This window comes from Artemia sp. Qi Xiang Cuo, chromosome 1, assembly GCF_049724085.1.
Source record: "Artemia sp. Qi Xiang Cuo chromosome 1, ASM4972408v1, whole genome shotgun sequence".
NCBI lineage: Eukaryota > Metazoa > Arthropoda > Branchiopoda > Anostraca > Artemiidae > Artemia > Artemia sp. Qi Xiang Cuo.
This window is the reverse complement of record NC_142794.1, coordinates 94217974-94240549: the sequence shown is the minus strand read 5'-3', so window position 1 is coordinate 94240549 and position 22576 is coordinate 94217974. Positions and strand designations below refer to the sequence as shown.

The 22576-nt window shown below is 36.9% G+C and overlaps 1 protein-coding gene across 1 annotated transcript in view; it reads right to left on the bottom strand.

Annotated features, from left to right (window-relative positions):
* The window catches only part of LOC148956945 (uncharacterized), a 108925-nt gene extending 89059 nt beyond the window's left edge, over positions 1 to 19866 (bottom strand). Inside the window, exon 1 of the mRNA XM_089087897.1 lies at positions 19714 to 19866. The gene's annotated coding sequence lies outside the window, so the exon portion shown is untranslated. The remainder of the gene's footprint in view (positions 1 to 19713) is intronic.
* Between the last annotated feature and the right edge of the window lie 2710 nt (positions 19867 to 22576).

The following is a 22576-nucleotide window of genomic DNA, read 5'->3' as shown; positions in this document are numbered from 1 at the left end:
AGTAAATTGTGCATGAAAAAGATCCGTTTTTTAGACTCCTTTAGCTTCTTCCCCAAATCCCTAAGCCAACTCATTGAAGTACAGGAAAGTGACGATTTTAATAGTTTCCCCCTCCTTAAGCAACACCTCATTAAACAGCACTTTCCAGACGGTGAAATGTACGATTTATTAACTTGTAAGGGCATATATCCGTATTACTACTACAACTCCATCGCGAGGCTTTCTGAGGAACAATTGCCGTCCATTACCTCATTCTACGATTCACTTTACGAGCGTCAAGGCACCACTGTCGACGATGAATTTGCCAAGAGGGTTTGGGCTAAGGGAGAGTGTACAAACGGGTGGGATTACTGTAGATTGTACCTGGCAAGTGATGTATTGACGTTTCTGGATATTGTGTGTAAGAACACGGATAAAATCTATGGGGAATTTGGGTTGGATTTAGGTTATTATTTTTCCACTCTTCATTTGGTGATGGATTTAATTCATAAATCAGTAAAGAGGAAATAGGTTTGATCACCGACGTGGATCAGCATCTATTTGTAGAGAGATCAATGAGGGGAGGGTATGTTTTTCATGGAGTTCGTATCCCTGAAACTGACCCTACTGGAAATGATACAGGTGTAAAGATGGGTGTAGATTTCTTAGGAATAAACTCCCTTTATCGGCTAGTACTGTTTCACTGCTATTTGCCGTGTGGAAATTACAAATGGCTAATCGATCCAAGTGCTTCAGATTTCCACAACACTGCCAATGTTGAGGAGAATTGACCGCGAGGATGGTTTTTTGAAATCGATGGTGAAATACCCGTGGAGCATCATGACTCGGTGAAGGATTTTGTTTTCCCGTGCATAAACAGAGCGGTGACTAGGGACTCTTTGAGTCCATACAATATTTCTAAGGTAGAGAATGGTGGTGTGCACTGGACACCTTCAAAACAAAAATTTATCGCCGACCTTCATCCGAAAGAGAATATCGTTTTACATCACGTTCTTTTGCGGTAGATGGTAGCCAACGGTTTCAACGTCACAAGGATACATAGAGCCCTCCAATTTGATCAAAAACCCTATTTGAAAACATTTATTGACACTTTTGTCAATAAACGTTCCGAAGCGAAAACGAAGGTTGAAAAAGAAATTTTTAAACTCATTTTGAACTCAGCCTTCGGTAAAATGTGCGAGAGTGTACGTAATCAAAGTCGTTGTGACGTTGTGACTGACCCAAAAGAATGTGCTCGATTCGTTGCCGATCCAAACTTCACATCATTCACCATCATAGACTCGAATATGGTCCTCTTGAATAGAAAAAAAGAAATGTAATTCTGAATGAAAATATTGCAGGTGGCAGCGCAATAACCGAAATGTAAAAAAAACTCATTTTGTCATTCTATTACGATGTGTGTAGGCGCCAAGGGCCGGGGGAGGGAGAAGTTCAAGTATATTACGGGGGCACCGATTCACTTTTGCTAAAAGCTAGAACTGCGAATTTATTGGAAGATTTGGAAAAAGGCGCGCACATAAGCTCTCGAATGGACTTTACCAATTGGGACGAGTCCATTTACCCGGAGTTAGTGAAGCGTCAGGCCCCAAATCAGTTATTAATGTTAAAATCAGATACGGGAAGTGACTTGATTTCCAGTGGTGTGCTTGCAGGTCCGAAGGTGTACTGTGTGCAAACACACATCGAGGTAATAAAAAAATTCTGCAAAGGGGTGCCTAGACACTACGTGAATAATAATTTCGACATGAATGTATACAAAAACTGTGTGGAAAATAGTATAGTTCCAAGGGTGAAGGTCATGGCGATTCCCTCTTTAAAATTTAAAAACCATACAGTTCGAGTTGATAAAATAGCCATGTGTCCCGTGTCGGATAAAGTCTTCGTGTGTGCGGATGGTGTGAAGGTGCTACCCCATGGACATTATTTAAATTCTTACCGAAGTGTGTGTCGAGATTATAGACATCGCCTCGGTCGGAAAAAAATTCAATAGTAAATGGTTGGGTGGTGGGATTTTTTAGTAGATTTTTTTTTCCCAATTCAGCAGTTTTTTTTATAGCAAGGCAGAGTCGTATTTTTTTGTAAATAAAAGGGTTCAAATTGTTTTTTTGTGCCGGCCCGGCCCGGGGGGGGGCTACCGGCTTTCGGCCGGCCGCCGCCAGCGGCCGCCGCGCCCTCCCGGGGGGGGGCCCTTTTTCCAATTGTAATAAGTGCTTTTTTAGTGTTTGTTTTTTGAATTTATTATGTGATAGTGCCTTTTTCATGTGCGTGTATGTATTAATGAAACATGTAGTATTTTTTGTAGTGATGTTTTTATTCTGTAAATAAAAAAATATGTATTATTCTTAAAAATGTTTTCTTGTTCTTCTTCTCGAATCTGATTAGAGAAATTACTATTATTATTTATTGAAGGGAATGATGCAATATGCAGTCAGTTGTGTTTTGACATCGATGCAAGCTATGTATCAATTTAAAACTCCATTTAGATCGTTTCTCTGCGGACCATCAATGTCCGGCAAAACGACACTTTCAACAAAAATAATTCAAAATCGTGATAAAATGTTTTTAGAAAATCCAACTAAAATTTACTATTGCTACAGTGTTTGGCAAGAATCCTATGATAGAATAAAAACTATTGCCCCAGACACGAAATTCATACATGGACTTGACATTTTCAACAGTATTGAATCAAACTCTTGGTTGATTACTGACGATCTGGCTGAGTCCATTGAAGAATAGTCTCAGGAGATGATACAATTGTTCACTGTCCGATCTCATCATCAACGGATCTCCGTAACCCTAGTTCTACACAATCTGTTTCAGCAGAACAAGTGTATGAGAAGACTTGCTTTGAATTGCACCTACTATATCATCTACAGGGTTGTTCGTGATTCCAGTTCCCTCATAACGTTAAACAGACAGGTGCATCCGGGTGAACCGAAATTCCTACTCTCGGCCTACAATCAGGCTACCAACAAACCCTATGGATATATTCTATTGGACCTGAATCAGAACACACCCGAGGATCTGCGTGTAGTCACCGATATTTTTGACAATGAAATTACTGTATATCTGCCGGTGAACAGTAAAAAAGGTCGTTAGTTGCAATCATGACACTGAAGAAACTACAAGAACATCGACATTCATTCACCGTCCTAGGTAATTCAAAACCGCGACTTAGGAAGGTCATACCCAAACATAGTGTCGACAGAGAATACATTAATCTCATATCTGAACTTCGTTTAAATCTAACCGAAGGCAATGTTCAACTGCCAGAAGGTGTTAAGCAACAGACAAAGCAACATCGTTCCCTTGTACGCTCCCTAGCATCAGCGGCAAGCAAAAATAAAGGAAACGATTTTAAAAGAAAACGACTTCTTCAAGCGGGTGGTAACTTCTTTACTCTTTTACTGCTAATAATTGAAGGACTTGTAAACAGTTTTCTCTAGAAAGAGAGAGAGAGAGAGAATGGCCAAACCCTATAAATTGACTCCAATTGAACTCGCCCTTTCGCCAAAGGAAAATTTCGACGACAATCTCAATAGATGCATTAACAACGAGACAATTGCCGATGATGAATAATTAATTCTGCTTCAAAATGCATTTCGCCGGGTTGACAAACACAAGACCTATCATGAGAGACCCCTCAAAGTAAATTTTATTGATCACAATAAGAAAATGACTCCATCATCTTCATCTTCATCAATAACAATAATACCAAAAGAAGAAGAAGATTTATCTAAAGTTATGACAAGTGATGCAGATCTAATGCCACATTCCTATCGTGAACAGTGTAAAAGACTCTTGACATATCTCAATGACAGTGATAATGTTCAAATTGATGCCAATGGGAATCAGGTTGTAATCCATGGCAAGACCTATATTCTACTTGATTTATTATCAGATTTGGTCACGAATCGTAAAAGACTTGTATCATTTGACAGTCACCTGCATACAAATTTAAACTCATCAAACTTTCCCAAAATCCTTGTTGCCAATAAACATATTTTAAAACGATTAAAGGAATTTAGTCCAATATCAAAAGATGTTTTAAATCATTTTCGGAAAATGCTAGCACGCCAAGTGGAAATGATTTGACAAGAGTTCTGAGTGCGGGAGTCAAGCGACGACGTCTTAATCTCACTGCATCCCCTTCACCATTGCCTGTTAGTATGTAAATGGGGAGTGGACACTTCACTACGTGTTTACGTTCAAAATGGTTGAAGCATTGAAACATGTTTATGAGAATATTGGTGCAGTGGGAAGTTTAAGTTCACCCACCACACTTGCTCAAGTCACTGGACTTGAAAAGAATCGGGCGGCAGAGTATCTACAGAATGAATCAAGTTACACTCTTTTTTCGTAATCGTAGAGTTCGTGGTAATCACTATCGAAAAACTAAAGCCTTTTTCTCATTACAAATACTACAAGCAGATCTTTTGACTCTGGATGAGATTCAACGGCGTCACAATCACCCATACAAGTACATTCTACTTGCAATCAGTGTTTTTAGTTGCTATGCATATGCCATTCCACTGCGATCAAAGAGCGGCGAAGAAGTTGCTAAAGCTCTTGAAATCATCCTTGAACAGAATTGCTATAAGAAGATTCAAACAGAATGGGGTAGTGAATTTTTTAATCCCCATGTAAAGAAGGTTCTACTGAAATATAATACAATCCTCTATCATAGTTATAGTCCAATAAAGGCAGCATTGGCCGAACGGCTGATAAGAACTATTCGACTTTTAATTTCTAGATATTGCACTTTAAAAAATACTGCTGCTTCTATTCATGATTTTGATAAAATCATGTTGATTTATAATGAACGTCCACATCAATCCCTGTCCAACTCAACCCCAACAGAAGTTCATCATGATGTCAATACATTTGACACTTTTCTTAAACAATATTCCAATGGTGGTGGTAATGAGAAGAAAAAGAAGAAATTCAATGTTGGTGATACTGTTCGAATCAATTGAACTACTAATGTTTTTGAAAAGGGTAATTACTTATGGTCCATTGAACTTTTTAAAGTCTCCAAACTATTGGACACTACACCCATAACGTGTCGTCTACGCGACATGAAAGATGATGCGATTCTTGGCGGCTTTTATGTTTATGAATTACAAAAAGTTAAAAACACCGGAATCTATCAGATTGAAAAGATATTAAAGACTCGTACTCGCAGGGTCAAGAAACAGTTACTTTTTCGTTGACTAGGATACAACTCTGATTTTGATTCTTGGATCAGTGTTGAAGATATTGACTGATTTTTACGTAACATTTATGTCCAACGTCTCCGATCCTCTCTACAATGACTTGAATAAAACTAGTGATTTTTGGACGAAACTCTCCCCTGCCATCAAATTCGATGATGGAAAGTATGAAGTGGCTCTTGTCGACTGCATTCTCAAAAATACCTATGATATACTGAGAAAAGATCTTGTGCACGAGATAAAAGTTATACAATTCGATTGGTCAATCATTGTCGAGTATGAATGGGTTGAAGCACTTAAATATAGTGACTATCCGGATTTTACACTGGGATATAAAGAATATGGCACTATGACGGATTTGTGTCATAGTAGCATATCAGTAAAAAATATCATATCGCAGTAACGCTACATTCTGTTTTAATTATTCAATGGAACACGATAGGATTTACATTACCTCACCCGTTGACACTGAACTGATTCATCTCAATGATAATCTGAGAGATGTTCTTGGTTTTAAACAGAATATGATCAATGGTAAAAACGCTGGAACTGTTAGCGGGATGGATGAAGTTATTTTTGCTGATTATCCACCTGGTCTCGCCTCGGACTCTTGCATATTTCTCTACGCGTCCTTTGTGGAAACATCGAGAGTTGGTAAATCAAATGTACCCCTCCTACGTGTTCTTGAACGAAAAGCAACCCATGAACATGTTCATCACTATAATATAAAGCATATTCAGTATGTTCCTGTAAATACTTTGTATTTGGAACTCTGTCAGTTAACACTAAGAAGTGAATTAGGTGATCCTCTAGCAATAACAAAAGGTTTGGCCGTGATTAAATGTCATTTTCGACCCATTCGACAAAAACAACAACAACAAGAACAAAATGGCTAATAGAAAAAATATATTTGTATGCCCTGATATTGATTGCTATGTTACTGCTCTCCAACCACGACAATTGGGTCATGAAATGGACTATTATAAAGGCCGTTCGTCAATGTCGGGAAACGGTCTTGGCAGTTGGTTTGCTAAGCTGTTTCGATCTGCAATACCGCTAGCTAAACAATATATTGCGCCGGTTGCTGCAGATTTTGCATCCTCTACTCTAAACGATTGGGGGGATGGTAAAGATTTTAAAGAGTGTTTCAAAAAATCTCAGGTCCAGCGCACGATCCCTTGACGAGCGATTGAAACAAAGTGGAAAAGGTTTTATAAGAAGGAGAAACATCTCTTCACTCATCAGTCTCTACTCAGGTTAGAAGCGAAAGACATAATCATCATCACTCTTGTCAAAGAAAAGTAAGAAAAAGAAACCAAGAAGAAAAATTGTTAGAACAAAAAGGGATTTCTTTTCCTAGATGGCATATCTACCCCACAAGGAATCTCATCCCAATGTCACCACATCTCTAAATCTTTTCAATGCAGAAAGTGTGGATGTCAGTGTAAAACATGGGTACTATGAACAATTCTATCCACAGCAACCCCTCTCTGAAAACATACATTTTCAAATTTATTCCAATGAAAACTACTTCATAGATTTATCGTCCACCTTTATCGATTTAAAAGTTGTGGTAAGGAAAAAGTCTGACAATTTACCTCCCTCCAACGTCGATGGACTGTCCTATGAGAATGGTATACTACAAAATTTATTTAAACAAATATCTGTCTACATAAATGGAATATTGGTGAGCACTAGCAACAATCTATCAAACTATGCTAGTTACATACAATTTATGTAGACTTGGGCTATGACTATAGAACAAATGTTGATACTGACGGTGAACTCACTTAGGCAGTGAGCAAGGAGTATCATTTAGTTGGTAGACTCAATCATGAAATATTCAATATATCCCAATGGATGTCCCCCAATGTTAAAATTGATATAAAGTTACAACTTGCACCGTCCAATTTCATATTGAGAAAAACGCTTGATACAGCACCCGATGCCAATGTCAATCTCACTTCGGCAATACTTCATGTGCGAAAACAACCGGTTATGAGTTCCGTTGCTTTGGCAATTGAAAAACTAAGAGCCTCTGGAAATAATATCAAACTGCTCGTTCCTCACACAATCGCAAATCAACGTCTTATTGCCACCGGATCACGTACCTACACTGATTCTTCATTTATCAATGGTGAAATTCCATCGAAACTTGCCTTGGCTTTTGTAAAAAGTGCCAGTGCCATAGGATCATGGACAATTTCGCCACATGAATTTGAATCATTTGGAATTTCCTCTCTTGTCTGTAAAGAAAATGGAATTCCTCTCTACAATTTGTCCTTTGATAAATCCTATAGGACCCTATATGAGTTGACAATGCAATCCCTAGATCGAGATTCTCAACTATATGAAAATGGTATTACCGATTCAATGTTCGCAAAAAGTCATAGTATTATTGTTTTGGACTTGTCTGGTACTCAAGATATGAGTATTGTCCGAACGGGTACTGTACGTTTGGAGTGTACCTTTGACAAACCATTGACAGAGTGTAACATTAATCTCACTCAATTAATTTAAAACCTACTGGGAAATTACCCCCGATGGTAGTGTTCTTTTAGACTTGGCACCGTGAACACCAATCAAATAATCAATGTATTTAACATGGATCATTTTATGTCAAATACAAATCCTATTGCATACCCTCAGATTTGCTTTAATATATTCATACTGTTAACAAAACCATTATCATTGTTAATAGTAGTTCATCGACTGTGCAGACGGGTCATTGGCTATGCATTTTTCAGCCAGTGGAGACTATAGAACTTTTTGATTCTCTTGCTGTGCTCTATGGATTTTACAAAACACACATCGAAAATTATCTTGAAGGAATTGGAAAGACGATTAATCAAAATTGAATGCGAGTATGGGATTTATTAACCAAAAGCTGTGGTTTTCATGCATTACTTTATTTCATTTTTGATGTTGTGATTATACTTTCAGTGAAATTCTCAACATTTATGTACACAGTCCACGTTTGAATGACTTTTTAGTAGAAAATACCCTCTCAGACCGGTATAGTATTGATGTCAGTGCCCTAAGAATAAAGTGTTTTAAAAATGTATGTGAATTTGTTTATTAATAAAATATATATGCACTATAAAAAAGTCTATTGTCTTCATTTGTTTAAATTTCTTCTTCTTCATAGTCATTTAGATTGTCATCATCATCATAGGCATCGTCATCGACAACGACTAGTGGTGGCAGATCATTTGGATTCAACTTATACTGATCCTGGTGTGCAAAGTCCGGATCAAATTTTCCACAGCATCTTTTAACTTCATTTTTATTAAATATTATTGTGAAGTCAATGATACTATTACGAATCATATTGAAAAATTTAACTGTTTCCATCTGATTATTTGATGTAATGTTGGACACAATATTCTCATATAAAGAATCAGAAGTAATGTCGCACACAATATTCTCATATGAAGAATCACTTTCTGTCACAGCCAAATAAAAATCGCTAGGTTTATGATCATTACTTGCATTGTCCTCACAACGATGACGCAGGAACCATACTCTCTGCATGTTTTTACAATTAAAACGTGCTCCAAATTCTTCTTCCCAGTACCATTTAAATCCACGACGATACCAATCCCTTAGAAATAAACTGAAGTCATGTTTAGGGTTTTTTCCAATCATACCAGGGTAAGTATTTTCCCACTGGTCACACTTATCATAATGACAATTGGAGCATAGATATCCGTTAGGATGAGAGTCACAAGTCTCTTCAAGACAGGTATTACAGTTTTTAATTTATACAACATATCCTTTATACAATTTACATGGATTGCATAGTCTACACTTTTCATTATAGTCGTCAACTGTAGTACAGTTCTCACATGAGGACCAGCTGCCCAATGTATATAAACATAGTGAACATGTATGACACATTTTTCCGATGTTTTCCCTCTCACTGCCAGAAAGAAACTGACTCAAAATAAATAAAAAAATAACATTGTCTTCTAGGAGGAGGAGGAGGAGGAGTAATCGAGCATCTTCACAAAAACTTATTTCCTATTGTTTTAAAGAATGAATTTCTAGGTAGAGGTTAAAAGCAGAATCACAATGTCATTTTGCTTCGTTTAAAATTAATATATCAATAAATTGAGTAAATGCATTTGATTCGCAATGCATAAGCTTCATACAATAATCCAAGGATGGAGAATCAGATCCCATTATACAGTTAAGTATTTCTGGAGGAAACATTTTCCTTTGAAGAGATAATTCCAAAAATTCATCATCTAACACTAAACATTTTTCCAATTTGATTAGATTCCGTAAGATCTTATGTTTATCAAATCCAATCATTCTTGATATTCCCACAACCAACTATAGACTAAAATAACAATTGCAAGTTTCTACTTTGTATATAATCTCAATACCTGTTGGACACCACCACCACCAACCATAGAGAGAGAGAGAGTGGAGTAAACGATCATCTAGAGTGTCTAATAAAAAAAAACATTATAAAAAAAACATTTTTTATTTCCAAAAATGTAATAAAAGAATAAATTTTCACTCTCTTCGCTTTAAGTGAGTCAATCCATTTTCCTCAATGTGCTTCATAATAGCATTCAACCCCTGTTGTAGTCGAGATATATGCTTTATATTCACTTTTGCGGCAAAACATAATTGTTCATCTGATTTAAATTTACTCAATGATATAACGTATCTGCCAAACCTCTCATCCCACTCAAATGTTAGTCAGGAATCCTTTCCAATTTCAACTGCTACATTGGGGGTCCTTATCTTCACAACATCACTGTCGGCTCCTTCGAGGTGTAAAGTGTGAAACTACTCATTCTCACAATATTTGAACGTTTATTTCTCCAACTTGAAATAATGTAAACTAATCAAATTCAACTTATTGACTGAGATACTAACTCGGTATCGGACTTTTTATATCCACGCTCAATGTCAGAGTGAGCGAATCACTAGCATGAAAACATCACGCACTTTTAACAGAAACAACAGCACGAATTTTCATGGTGGTTGAATCCGGTCATTGTACTGTCTGCTTGTATTCTGTCCGCTACTTATCATTATATCTATATGGAGGGACTGTGCGCTACTTATCGTTATAGCTATATGGTGGGACTGTGCGCTACTTATCGTTATAGCTATATGGGGAGACACCCCGCTCTCTATCGTTATATCTATACTACTGATAGCCATTTGGTTCATCATAATTGAAAGGTCCAATGAAAATGCCTTTGACATGACGGGCCACAGTCCATAGGGAAAGAACGGTGATTTTACAATTTTTCCATTGTTTTCAGGTAGTATTTGTTATTGGAAACATAGGGACATTTTTCACGAGGGAGTTTTCTGCGGGAGAGGGATTTCTTAGGGAAAAACTATCAGTGGGGGGGGGGGTTCCAGGGGAAACTATCAGCGGGGATTAAATTTTCTGGCAGGATTTTCCCGTGAAAAATGTTGGTAATGTCCACAAAGGTGCTACAGGGTGAAACCTTAGTTCTTATTGCTCCAAAATGTTTCTAGCATTCGTTCGTTTTAGGCTTCAATTATTCTTTGATAGTAATATCTGGCGGTTTTGTGTTTGAATTATCATAGAAACCTATTTTTGATGGTTTTAAATTTAATTAAATAATAAAAAAAAAAATTACAACTGAAAGTAAAGAGAGGCATTAAAACTCAAAACGAACAGAAATTAATCCGTATACGAAGGGGTTACCCTTTTTCTCGATATCTTGCTCTTTACGCTAAAGCTTGATTGTTTGTTTCAATTTTTTAAGAACAACTCCTGAAACACAAGGACCATTTAATTCCCATCCCTAAATCCTTGACAAAACCGAAGGTAGCCCGACAACATTCAAGAAATGAAGTTAGGTTAATCCTAATGAAATATGGTAAAATATGTTGAAAATAAAATATTATAGTTATAAACTTATGGAGACTAAAACAAAGAATTATGGAAGGGGGGCCGCCTAGAACGCCTTATATTAAATACCTAACCTAACCCAACCAAAATACCATCTCTATATATTAAATATTTAATAAAAATATGCATACAACATAGATCTCGACTGAGAGTAAATTAATTGTCTCTGTATACAGCCACCTAAAAATCGGTAAGTGCTGATGTGGCGATTCAACCATTTTGCAATGCACAAACAAGGCCGTACCCAGGATGTTTTCGGAGGGGGTTTTACTCAAAGATTATTTTTCAGGGGGGGGAGGTTTACACAAAAAAACCTCAAAAAACGCATTCAAGATTTGTTTATATCCATTTTTTACGTTTTTACGAGTAAAAAAACATTTCGGGAGGGGTTCAAACGCCCCTACCGCCCCCCCCCCTGGGTACGACCTAAGTAAAGAGGATTATTTATCAGTTTCCAATCCCTCTTCCTTTCCCAAAACTCATTCTATACTCGTCAGGAGGCTCAATGAGAGTTAGGGTATTTGTAATTAAAATGTACTATTTGAAGTATCTGCCCGTCCCCCTCGGTACAAAACGACCCAAGACCCCTCCTTCATGGTAGCTGATGCACACTTAAAAAGTCTTTTGTATTTACAAGAAATTTATAAAAGTTCGCACTTAAATTTATGAAATAGACAACAAATCAGTTTACTTAAACAAAGATTTAGAATAATCAGTAACATTTTTCGGCAAGAAGATGAGAGATATCACCCCGTAACACAAGAATTCAGGCTTAAGGGCTAGGCACACATAGCTGATTTAGGGAACCGATTTCAGCATCAATGGACAAACGATAACAGTAAGACAATATCTTTGAACGAAGAATCTAGTGCGCAAGATTTTCAAAAAAAAAATCATTGATGTAAATTGTCACTTGGAGTTTATTAATAGTTTTATGATTTACATCAGCTTAGTTCTCAGCTTAGTAGTGGGGTCTCTCGCCATCGTAATTATAAGCTGACGTTCTATTTGCCTCCATAATTTTTTGTGATCATGACGAAAATCAGCGCTGATTTGTAAATCGCCGCCGCAAACTAGAAAAATTTACAAGTTCAAATCGACGCCGATTTCTTTTAAAATTGGCGCTGATTTGGAAATCAGTTCCCGAAATCGGCTACGTGTGCCCGGCCCTTTAGTCCAACTGAAAGAAGATGAGAGATTAATTCCTACTCCCTATATCCAGGGTTGCCCATTGGACATATTTATGTCTTTGGGACATATTCCTATGTGCCAGGACACAATGACATAATATGGGCAAAAATGGGACATATTTTAGAAATATGGGACATAAAAGGACATATTTTTCAAATTTATGACATAAAATAGAATATTTCCCTGCTGGATACATATTTTTTAAAAACAAAATGTTATTTTTCACCAAATTAGTGTTAAAACTACTTATCTAGCACTAAATTTACTTAATTACTTACTTTCTACTAATTTTTTTACGCTTTATGCTGTATTTTTTGGAGTTGCTTGCTCTTTCCCGTAGACAACTATCTGCAAATACTCTTGAAATTCTTTACCAGTTTGTATTCTATCATCTATAAACGATCTTATTTCTCCTTGCATCTACGCTACAGTCAAGGCAATAGGCAAGCAGGCACCTTTTTTGATAACAAACGCTTCCGGCTTCCAATAGTCAGGCAAAAACATCTATCTATTTATCAAGTATTACGAACTGAAAATGAAAAGTTAACAAAAGAAAAATAAATTAGATTCTTGATGATCTGGAATCAATTTTGGTATCAATAGATGTACCAAAAGAATTAGCTTATTGTGCTGATTCCAAATATACAATATTCATTTAGTTTTGAATTACCCATCAAAGGCTACGGACCTGAAAAAATTTGCCAAATTTTTAAAAAGGTGAAAAACATCCTGTAAACGTCAAAGAATCTTAGTAGAAATCATGCCATCAGGTTCAGCGTATCAGAGAACCCCACTGTGAAGGTTCCAAGCTCAGATCTATAAAAATGTGAAATTTTGTAGTGTTTGCCAGAAGAAGCATCAAGGATTTGTGTTTATTTGTTGTTACTTTTTCCACGGCTGATCGTATCGAACCAATGGTACTAGAATATTGCAAGAGGCTCGATCAAACGAAAATTAGTGTCCTTTATAAGTGACCAAAAAATCGGAAGACAACTAGCCCGTGTTCCGCGCCCTTTTTTCTGAAAGTCGTCTGATTAAAATTTTGAGATAGCCCTTTGTTCAATATTATTGAAAGGTACAATAGATATGTCTTTGGAGATGACATGACCCCTCAGAACCACCAGAGGAAGGGCCGCAAGTCATGAAATTTGCTCATTGTTTACATATAGTATTTGTTATAGGGAAGTATACTGACATATTTCCAAGGGGGAGGAGATCTTCTGGGGATGGATTTTCTACGGGGAGAATTCTATCCGATTGGGATAGAAGTATCTGGGGGTGAGCTTTTAAGAGGAAATTTTACATGGGGAGAATTTGACAGAATTTGCATACAAAATTTGTGTTATTTGTCGTTGTTGATCCCATTGTACATGTGGATACACTCTGAGGGAATTGCCGGATCTTTTCAGCGGAGTTGGAATTCTCTGGGGATCTTTATAGGGGATTTTGCACGAGAGAAATTTTCCGTGGGGGAATTATCACCAGGAGAAATTCTCCATGGGAAATTTCTGGGGGAAAAACTTTCCAAGGGAAGGAAGGATGGGTTATTTTCCACCCAGGGATATTCTCCAATGACCTTAAAAAGGATCAGAAACTAAATGAAAACAAGTATTTCTTCAAATAAAAGTGTGCTAAGGAGTATTTTTCAGGCACAATTGTAAGCAAAAAATTTTCTGGAAAGAATTTGCAGCAGGGATGGAATTATCCGGGGATAATTTCCCGGCGGAAGAATTTTACATTGGAAGAATTTAACTTTAGAATTTAACTTTACGCAGAAGAATTTTTAGAGGGGGGATTTTCCACAGAGAAGGTGGATTTCCTGGGATTATCTGAAAAACGATCAGAAAAAAACAAACCTTTTCTACCGAAAGTAAGGAGCGACATTAAAACTTAAAACGAACAGAAATTACTCCGTATTTGACGGGGGCTACTCCCTCCTCAATACCCCCCTCTTTACGCTAATTCTCGACCTTTTGTCTAATTTTTTAAGAACGATTCTTGAAAAGCAAGGGCAGTGTACTTGAATCAAAACCTTTTTTAAAAGTTCTTAAGAAGATGTTAGGGTGAAGAGAGAGGTATAGAGGAAGGGACAGCTCCCCTAATATAAGAAATAATTTCTGTTTGTTTTAAGTTTTAATGTTGTTCCTTACTTTAATTAGAAAAAACTTTTTTTTTCATTTGATGAATGAAAGAGCGATAAGGTTACAATTTACATAAGTGACTGGAGGGCGAACAAACCTCCCCCCGCGCACGTCATTTCCCCAAACTTTCAAATCAAAATTTTAAGATTGACATTTTGTTCAGCGTATTTGAAAGTTTCAGTAATTATGTTTTTTGGATGAATCCCCCCCCCAAAAAAAAAACAGAAAGCTTTCAGGGCAAGGACTACGAGCTATACTAGCTCCCCATTATTAACATATAAGATTTCATTGGAAGGGTTGGCTTTATAAACTTTGGAGGGGGAGTACTGGATTGAGTATCAGAAGTTCTAGTGCCATTTGTAAGAGTAAGAAGTGGTTAGAAGCAAACAAGCCACCCCCTCCATCCACGTCTTTTTTTCCCTAGATGCATCCAACAGAAATTTTGAGACAGTCATTTTGTTAAAAATGGTCCAAAGAACATATAACAATGCTCTCAGCGATGACACAACTCCTAGGACCCCTGGGACAAGGGTTGTAAGTTAAGCCCCTGGGGTATATAAGATTTTTTGGAATAAGTAGTAGTGAACTTCAGATGGAGCTCATTTGATTGAAGTTTAGTGCCTTTCATAAGTCAAAAGTGATTTGAAGACAAGCCCCACCCCCACGCACCCCCGCCCGCGCCTATCATTTCCGAAAACCAGCATCTAATCAAAATTTTGAGACATCTATTTTGTTCAGCATTGTTGAAAGGTCCGGTAATTATGCCTTTGGGGATGTCACCTCCCTGATTGAAGGGCAACCCAGCTTACCTAGGAGCTCTTCAACGTCGCTTGATTCCTGGATTGTACCTTATGACATGCGCAAGAATTACTCTGATTGGCAAAAAGCTACCAAAAGAAGTGAAAATACTGATCCTCATGCCGACCATACCTGTCCAGAGGAACTCTCGTAGGAAGATGAACCTTAAGCTCCCACAAGTAGTTTTTTACTGTTTACATGTTTTTATGACTTTTGTGCTTTCACATTAGTTCGTTCTGTGTGAATGTACTAAGGAATTTTTTTCGTTTTCATTATTTTCGATGTTAAATGACCTCTTTGAAAGAGGTTTCCAAGTCGTAAAAGAAAAAAGTTTCTGAGATTTCAAGATGGACATATTATAGAAATGTTATAGACAAAATATATACATAATTTGGCTGAAAAGGACACATTTTTGGATGCTCAAGGGACATATTCAATGACCAAAAAGTCGGCAACTCTGCCCATACCACTTTCTATTTTCATCTGAACACTCATGGAGAATTAGCAGCTTGGGCATTAAAATGCGCTCTTTTAGGCATCTGACCCCATCCTCACCTACAGAATGACCAACCGGTCATTTTTCATAATAGTTTAGGCTTAATTATACATCACTAAATATAATATCATAAAAAATAAAAAGAATCAACTTAGTTAAATCGGGCATTAAGATAAATATTCATAACACCAATTTATCTTATATGGACTACGTGACTGTTCATGAACGAATGCACCACTGTGCGGCAATATTTCCTCTTCGACGCACCACTGTGCGACATCTCTTTGCAACGGAGAAGCATAAAATACAGTTTTTGATACTTTTCAATCGATCGGGCCATCTCAAAATTTTCAATCGACAGCAATTTGGTCTTCTTTTTGGCGAAATCGTAGCTTGGTGCCATGAAATGGCAAGAAAGGGCACTTTCCCGTTGCACAACCTTTATGGTCACTCTGGTATTATCTGTTCTCTGTCTGATATGAACTGTTCTCGGTTTCATCTGATCTGCTTTCGGTCTGATATGATCTGTTCTCGGTCTGATCTGATCTGTTGAAAAGGGCTCTGGAACTTTTTTTTGCGCTCAAATGAGCTTTCGCCCGATTTTCTAGGACATTTGATTTGATACGATCACCTCAGGAGAAAGAAATAAAAATCATCCGACAACCTTTCTTTTTGGGAAAAAGCTAAATTCCATGTTTATGTAGAAAGAAGCTTGAAACCTCTATGGTAGATTTCACCGATATGATGTGATTTTCGATAAGATCGCGTCGCGTGTCTTTTTGGAGCGTAATTTTTGGTGAGTAACAATAAACTTAAGGAGTTTATATATTTGGAATAAACATAAAAAGCCAATCCTGTTGATCTACTACCACTACTAACAACAACTCACCGCAGCAGCAAGCCGCCTGAGGCCAACACAGCAATGCACGCTCCTCCTCCACTCCAATCTATTCAAAACCTCCCTTTTTACACCCATCCATGAAGTTCCCATTTCCGTTTGGTAAGATTTCCTTGTGATGAACAATTTTATTTTGAAGGGTTCTTTTAGTTCCGTTGAATGAGTATTGAAAGAAAGTGGATCATTTTAACAGCTGGATTGTTAGTTTAAAGTTAATTTTTACTTTTTCTATTCAGAATTGATTTTTAATGCCTGATGATGTGAGAGATTTCAGTTCGAGGAAGGAATTGTCCTTTTTGTGAAAAATGGTATATATTTTCATGACCTTTGTAAAATCAAAACATAGTGTGTACACAGGGGGGTGGGGGTTGAGTATAGACCCTTAGAAATGTAAGAGCCTAGGGGAAACCCTAATTAAGGGGCTTTTGAGATCATGGAATGCTTTTTGATCTAGTAGCCTACATATAAATCAAGCTTCTTATATGAAATAACATCCTATAGCCTATTTATAAATTCGTTTTAAGTTCCTACCTCCACTTCTTCTGTAGCCTATTCTAAGGCTTAGGAAATTGCATAAAGACTAGTTTACACCTGTTGTAATCTTGGGAAGCCTGTGATTTCGACTAAGCCTGATTCTCTTTTACTTTAGGTTTGAACATAACGGATAATAAACAAATAATAGGCCAGTGTGCAGTAAGGCTAAGAAATTTGGGTACTTGGGCATTATATGGGCATTTCTAAAAAGTCAATTTTGGTTAATGCTAATGAAATAAAATAAAATAGGATGAATATATAATAGTTTATAAACAAATTTGGGCTATACATTTGCACATTTGGGGGGGTGGCGGGGTGGGGGTAAAGCATTGCATATATTAAATACGTAACCTAACCTTACCTAGGTACCTTCCCCCTCCCTAAACCCCAAAAAACAACAGTTTAAATAGCGTATACGCAATGAAAACCACGCTATGCATTCCATTACTTTATAGCGGTGTCTTGAATTAACCCGTCAAAAACGGGTTTTTCGTGACTTGTTTCCTTGTAACTGCCCTTATAATGCCCAAGTACCGAATTTTTTTTCTAAATGTATTTAAAAACAACTTATTCACAAGAAAAATTTATTCTAAAATATATTCTCCTACCCCCACCCACCGCTGCTATTCTGATGCCTGCTCCACCCCTTCCTGCAGAATTTCTGTGGGTACCCATGATGGGGAGTAGATCTACTGCCAAAATGAAATATTAGGAAATTGATTTAAGCCTTGTACCTTTGCTTAAATGGTGATCAATAAGGTATGGTAGAAAAAAAAACAAGAAACATTGATATGGCTTGAATTCCTGCTGAAACAGTAGGAATTGCGGGTAAAAATCTAGTTTAGCTACTTCTTACTAACTTGGAAAGCGGTAAGGTTATGAAAATGAAACTTTCAGGTATCAGTCTACAGACTAATATGGGTACTGTTCTATTAGCTAGGCAACACGCGAGAAGTGAAGTTTGGTTAATGCTTAAAAAATAAAACGAAATTTTATGAAAATATAATAGTTTAGAAACAAATTTTGGCTATATATTTGCACATTAGTGGGTTGGGGGTATAGCATAGCATTATATTAAATATGTAACCTAACCTAGGAACCTTTTTTCCCCCTAAACCCCAAAAAACTAAAGTTTAAATATAGTTCCTGGAGTGAGAAGCTCCTCGTTTATTCAGCATCTCATAGGAATTAGCAGGCAATGCCTATTTGATCTTCACTGTTCTTGAGTGGCTGTCTCGCATATTGCCTAGCAAATAGAACAGTACCAAATTATTTCCCAGGAAGGTGTTTTGAAGTACCTACCTCCAATATTTCTCCCTCTAGAGGGCAGTGACCTTTCATGACCTTTGAAAAATCTTTCCGTTTTGAAAGTGAAACCTTGCAAAACAGATTGTGGGCTTAACTGAAGTACAAAAAAAAAAAATTATTTCAGCTTCACAACTTTGCTCAGTCTCAATTTGTGAGGTTTCAAAGATCTACAAATCCATTTCCTAAATTTAGACGAAACCCATCAATATGGCTTTAAATTCTATTCAAATAACAGGAATTGCATTTTCAGAAATAAAACCAGAGAAAAAGAAACTGTTAACTGAAAAATAAGGTAAAATGTTGTTTTGTCACAATTTTAATAGGTATAACCCTGTCAAGTAGGCAAATTTCTAAGAGTTAGAAATCAAAAGAGCTTTAACAAAGAAGCTTGGCAATATTTTCCCAAAGTATGTTTTTGGCCCTGCATTCATTACTGTAAGTTTCATTTTTTAAACCTGACCCCTCTCCAAGATAGCAAAAAGTAGCTAAACTAAAGTTTTACCAGAATTGCGTTTTCAAACACTAGAGCCAAGAAAAAAAGAGCCCAAAAACCCAAAATTAAGGTAATTCCTTAGCTATCTGAATAATCAGTGAACTGAAAAATTTACCAAAAATTTTCTTCAAAATTAAGAAAGGCACAGAGCATCGGCTACCTATCAATGGAATCTTTTAAGCCCTAAAAATAAAGAGAGCCTAGGACACCAGCTTGAGAGCACCCTTCCCGGATTCTAGGTCCTGAATCTGTTCCTGAAAGTTGCATACCCCTAATTCAACTATTTTTCTTAGAGGAAACCATAGATTAGGGATAAATTCTCTTAAAAGGGTGGATTTCCTCCTAAATACAGCGAGGCTGGCAAATATGGAATCTTAGCCTATTATGAGGAAATCTGCAGAATAATGCCATGCAAGAACTTTTTTCGGTCAATATATACCAAATCATATTATTGAGTTTCAAATAAAGTGAATACACCATTCGATGCCTTTTTTATGCTGATTACGAATATAATAATTTCAGCCCCCCCCCCAAAATAGGCTATACCTAACCTAACCCAACCTAACCTAACCCTGAATTGGCAGATAGGGGGGGGGGGCTGAAATTCATTTCCGATCAGCATAAAAAAAGGCATCGAATGGTGTATTCACTTTAGTACTAACTCAATAATATGATTTGGTATATATTGACCCTTTTTTCCAGCTATATAATGTTTAGACTGAGAAAATACCTTTCACGGGAAAGCTCGTTAGTACTAAATTCCGTTCTTCATAAATTGGAAAGCCAATACAATTTGCAAATAAATTTAAACAACTTTTGGAACAAGCTTAAAAACTGAAATTCTTGATAGGAAACTAACGCAGCAATACTATCGATATTTTAGGCTATAGAGCAATGCTAGTACTCATACCCAAACCCGGTTTGCTCGTGGCTAATTTGACACCGCAAGTGTAAGATGGCATTACATGTGTTTGTTTTTTCATTCTTCTATTTTCAGATTTGATATTTCTTGAAATTTTATTTATTAATATTAATATGTAAAGGAATCACTTTCATAGTGACCCCTTAGCCTTGGAGATAGATATAATTTGTGATATCAATGCTCCCTAGCAAAGATCCGAATTTGACAAATTATTGATTTTAATTCTTAATGTTCTATTTTTGCAAAATTCTGTATCAAGTGAGAAATAGCTCGTTGAACTTTAAGATAATACAGCACCCGAGACATGTAAAAGGAAGAATAAGCACATTTCCGTCTCTCATTGTCTGACAAGTGGAAACCACGTATCCTGAATACCCCAAAAATTCTAGTTTTCTTGATTTAAAATAAAGTAGAAGGAAGTATAGGTTTAAAGGGAAGTGAAAAGGATAGGTTAAATTTTGAACTTTTTGAGAGTCCCACCTCACAACATCAAAACAGATTATTTTTTATGCAATTTTTAAGCAACTTCAATATAAAGTTTCGAGGCTGCATGTGAGTTGATGCAAAATTACACGTTTTTACAGATATAATCATAGGCACTGCAATAGCGCTGTCTAAGTAACGAGCGACATACACTCCAGTGACACCAATTAGGTGGGGACAGAAGGGGGCACTTGTTCCCCTTGAGATTCTCCCCCTTTCTTTGCCCCCCCCCATTCTAGATTTCTTTGCCCCCTGGATTTCAAAAATACCATTTTGGTATTTTTGTTGACCCCCCTCCCCCCCGCCCCGAAAAAAACATTCCTCCTTGATTTTTAAAATGTGTTTTGACCCCTCCCTGATAATATCTAGAATTGGTACACTGATGGCTTGAATGTGTTATGTATCAACTTTTTTCTAATGCTTTTTCGTATGAAAAGAATTGTCGTACAAACTTTGAAGGGACTCATTTAATTGAATATTTCAAGTCTCCGTGTCCTTATAGGAGTCAGAAGTGATTTGAGGGCATCCACTTCCCCTTCCTCGTCACTTTTAGTTGTCTGTCAGTTCCCCAGCCTTCAAAGAAATCTAATCAAAATTTTGAGAGTATGGTTTTGTTCAAGAGAGTCGAAAGGTCAAGTAACTATGTCTCCAGGTGAAAGTGTTGTAAGTGATGAAAGCTGCCCTGTGTTTTCGCATAGGTTTTGTTATTAGGAAAAGTGTGGCAAGTTTGATACCGTGTTTCCAAAAAGACTAAAGGTATTAAGGTGAAATGTTCAAAGAATTTTACGGAAATGTTAAACTAAATCAAAAGACCCTATGCGCATCCCGACTAACAGAAGTCCGTATCCGCAATATTTAAGGAACGGCATTGCAATCATTACCTTGAAACTCTATTTTTTTTAGGAAGAGGGCTGAAATGAAAAGACAGCACGTACATCCAGGTTGTCAAAACGCCTATCAATGATATTTCAGGTATGCCGTATTAAGTTCAAACCTCCGGGCACTTTGAGGGAGGTGTTTGAGTGAATTAAAAGACGCTCTGTGGATCCAGGTTGTAGAAAGAACATATCCACAACATATCTGGAAAAGCTAAGAATATTACGCTGAAAAATTCAAGGAAGCTTGAAGGGGATATAGTTCTATTTTTTTTTCGCTTGATCATCGTTTATGCTTCAAATTGCTGTTTCCACTTTTTGTATGTGTAAAAAATTAAATACTGCTACTGCTACTACATGCAGGTGACTTAAAAATAAAATGTGTGATGGATCTTTGAAACGATCGGCTGAAACGGGGATGAACCTGAAACATTCTGGTACTTTTGGGGTAAGATGCATCAGACTTAAATTTTCATGTTGGAAAGAGAGAAAGAGGTTAAACAATGCCGTACCGCTGATCCACTAAATGATTTTGCACTACATGCTCCTAGGGTGTTTATATTCTGTGCAAAGTTAGTAACAAGGCAGATCAGATGACATTAATTAGAATGGTGTAATTAATTGGAACGACATTAATTGGAACATGTGCACTATCTCAGGCATCAAGTTAGTAGAGAGGGGGGTACCAGCGCGATCAGTACAGAATTTATGCATGTTTTTGTGGTTTTTGTCAGTGAGAATTTGAAAAACAGGAATATTGTCACATTTATGGATGGTTTTATGGATTTTGTCAGTGAGAATGAAAAAACAGGAACTTTGTCACATTTATGTCTGTTTTCATGGATGGTTATGTGTGTTGATCAATTTATTTGATGTTTTTATGGTCTTTGTCAGTGAGAATTTGAAAAACAGGAACTTTGTCACTTTCATGGACTATAGAGTCATTAGAGAGAACACGTTGTTATTGGGGTCAAAGTTTTTGTTGTTGTTTTTGGCACTCGATAGAGTCACAAGATAGAACAGGGTGTTATTGAGGTCAATGTCATTGTTATTGTTTTGGGTTCGAGATAGAGCCATTTTGTTGGCCAGGTGCTTAATGGAGCTCAATGTTGTTGTTATTGTTTTGAGCACGCTAGCTAGTCATTAGGGGGAACACGTGGTTCGTATGGATACTATTGTTGTTGTTGTTTTTGACGCGCTCTCAGCGAACGTCGTGGTCAATGCTGTTGTTGTTTCTCAGCGTAATTTCTTTTCTTGTCAGTCTAGAGTCAGCAGTCAGAGTGAAAGGATTGAAAAATGAATAAATTTGAGAA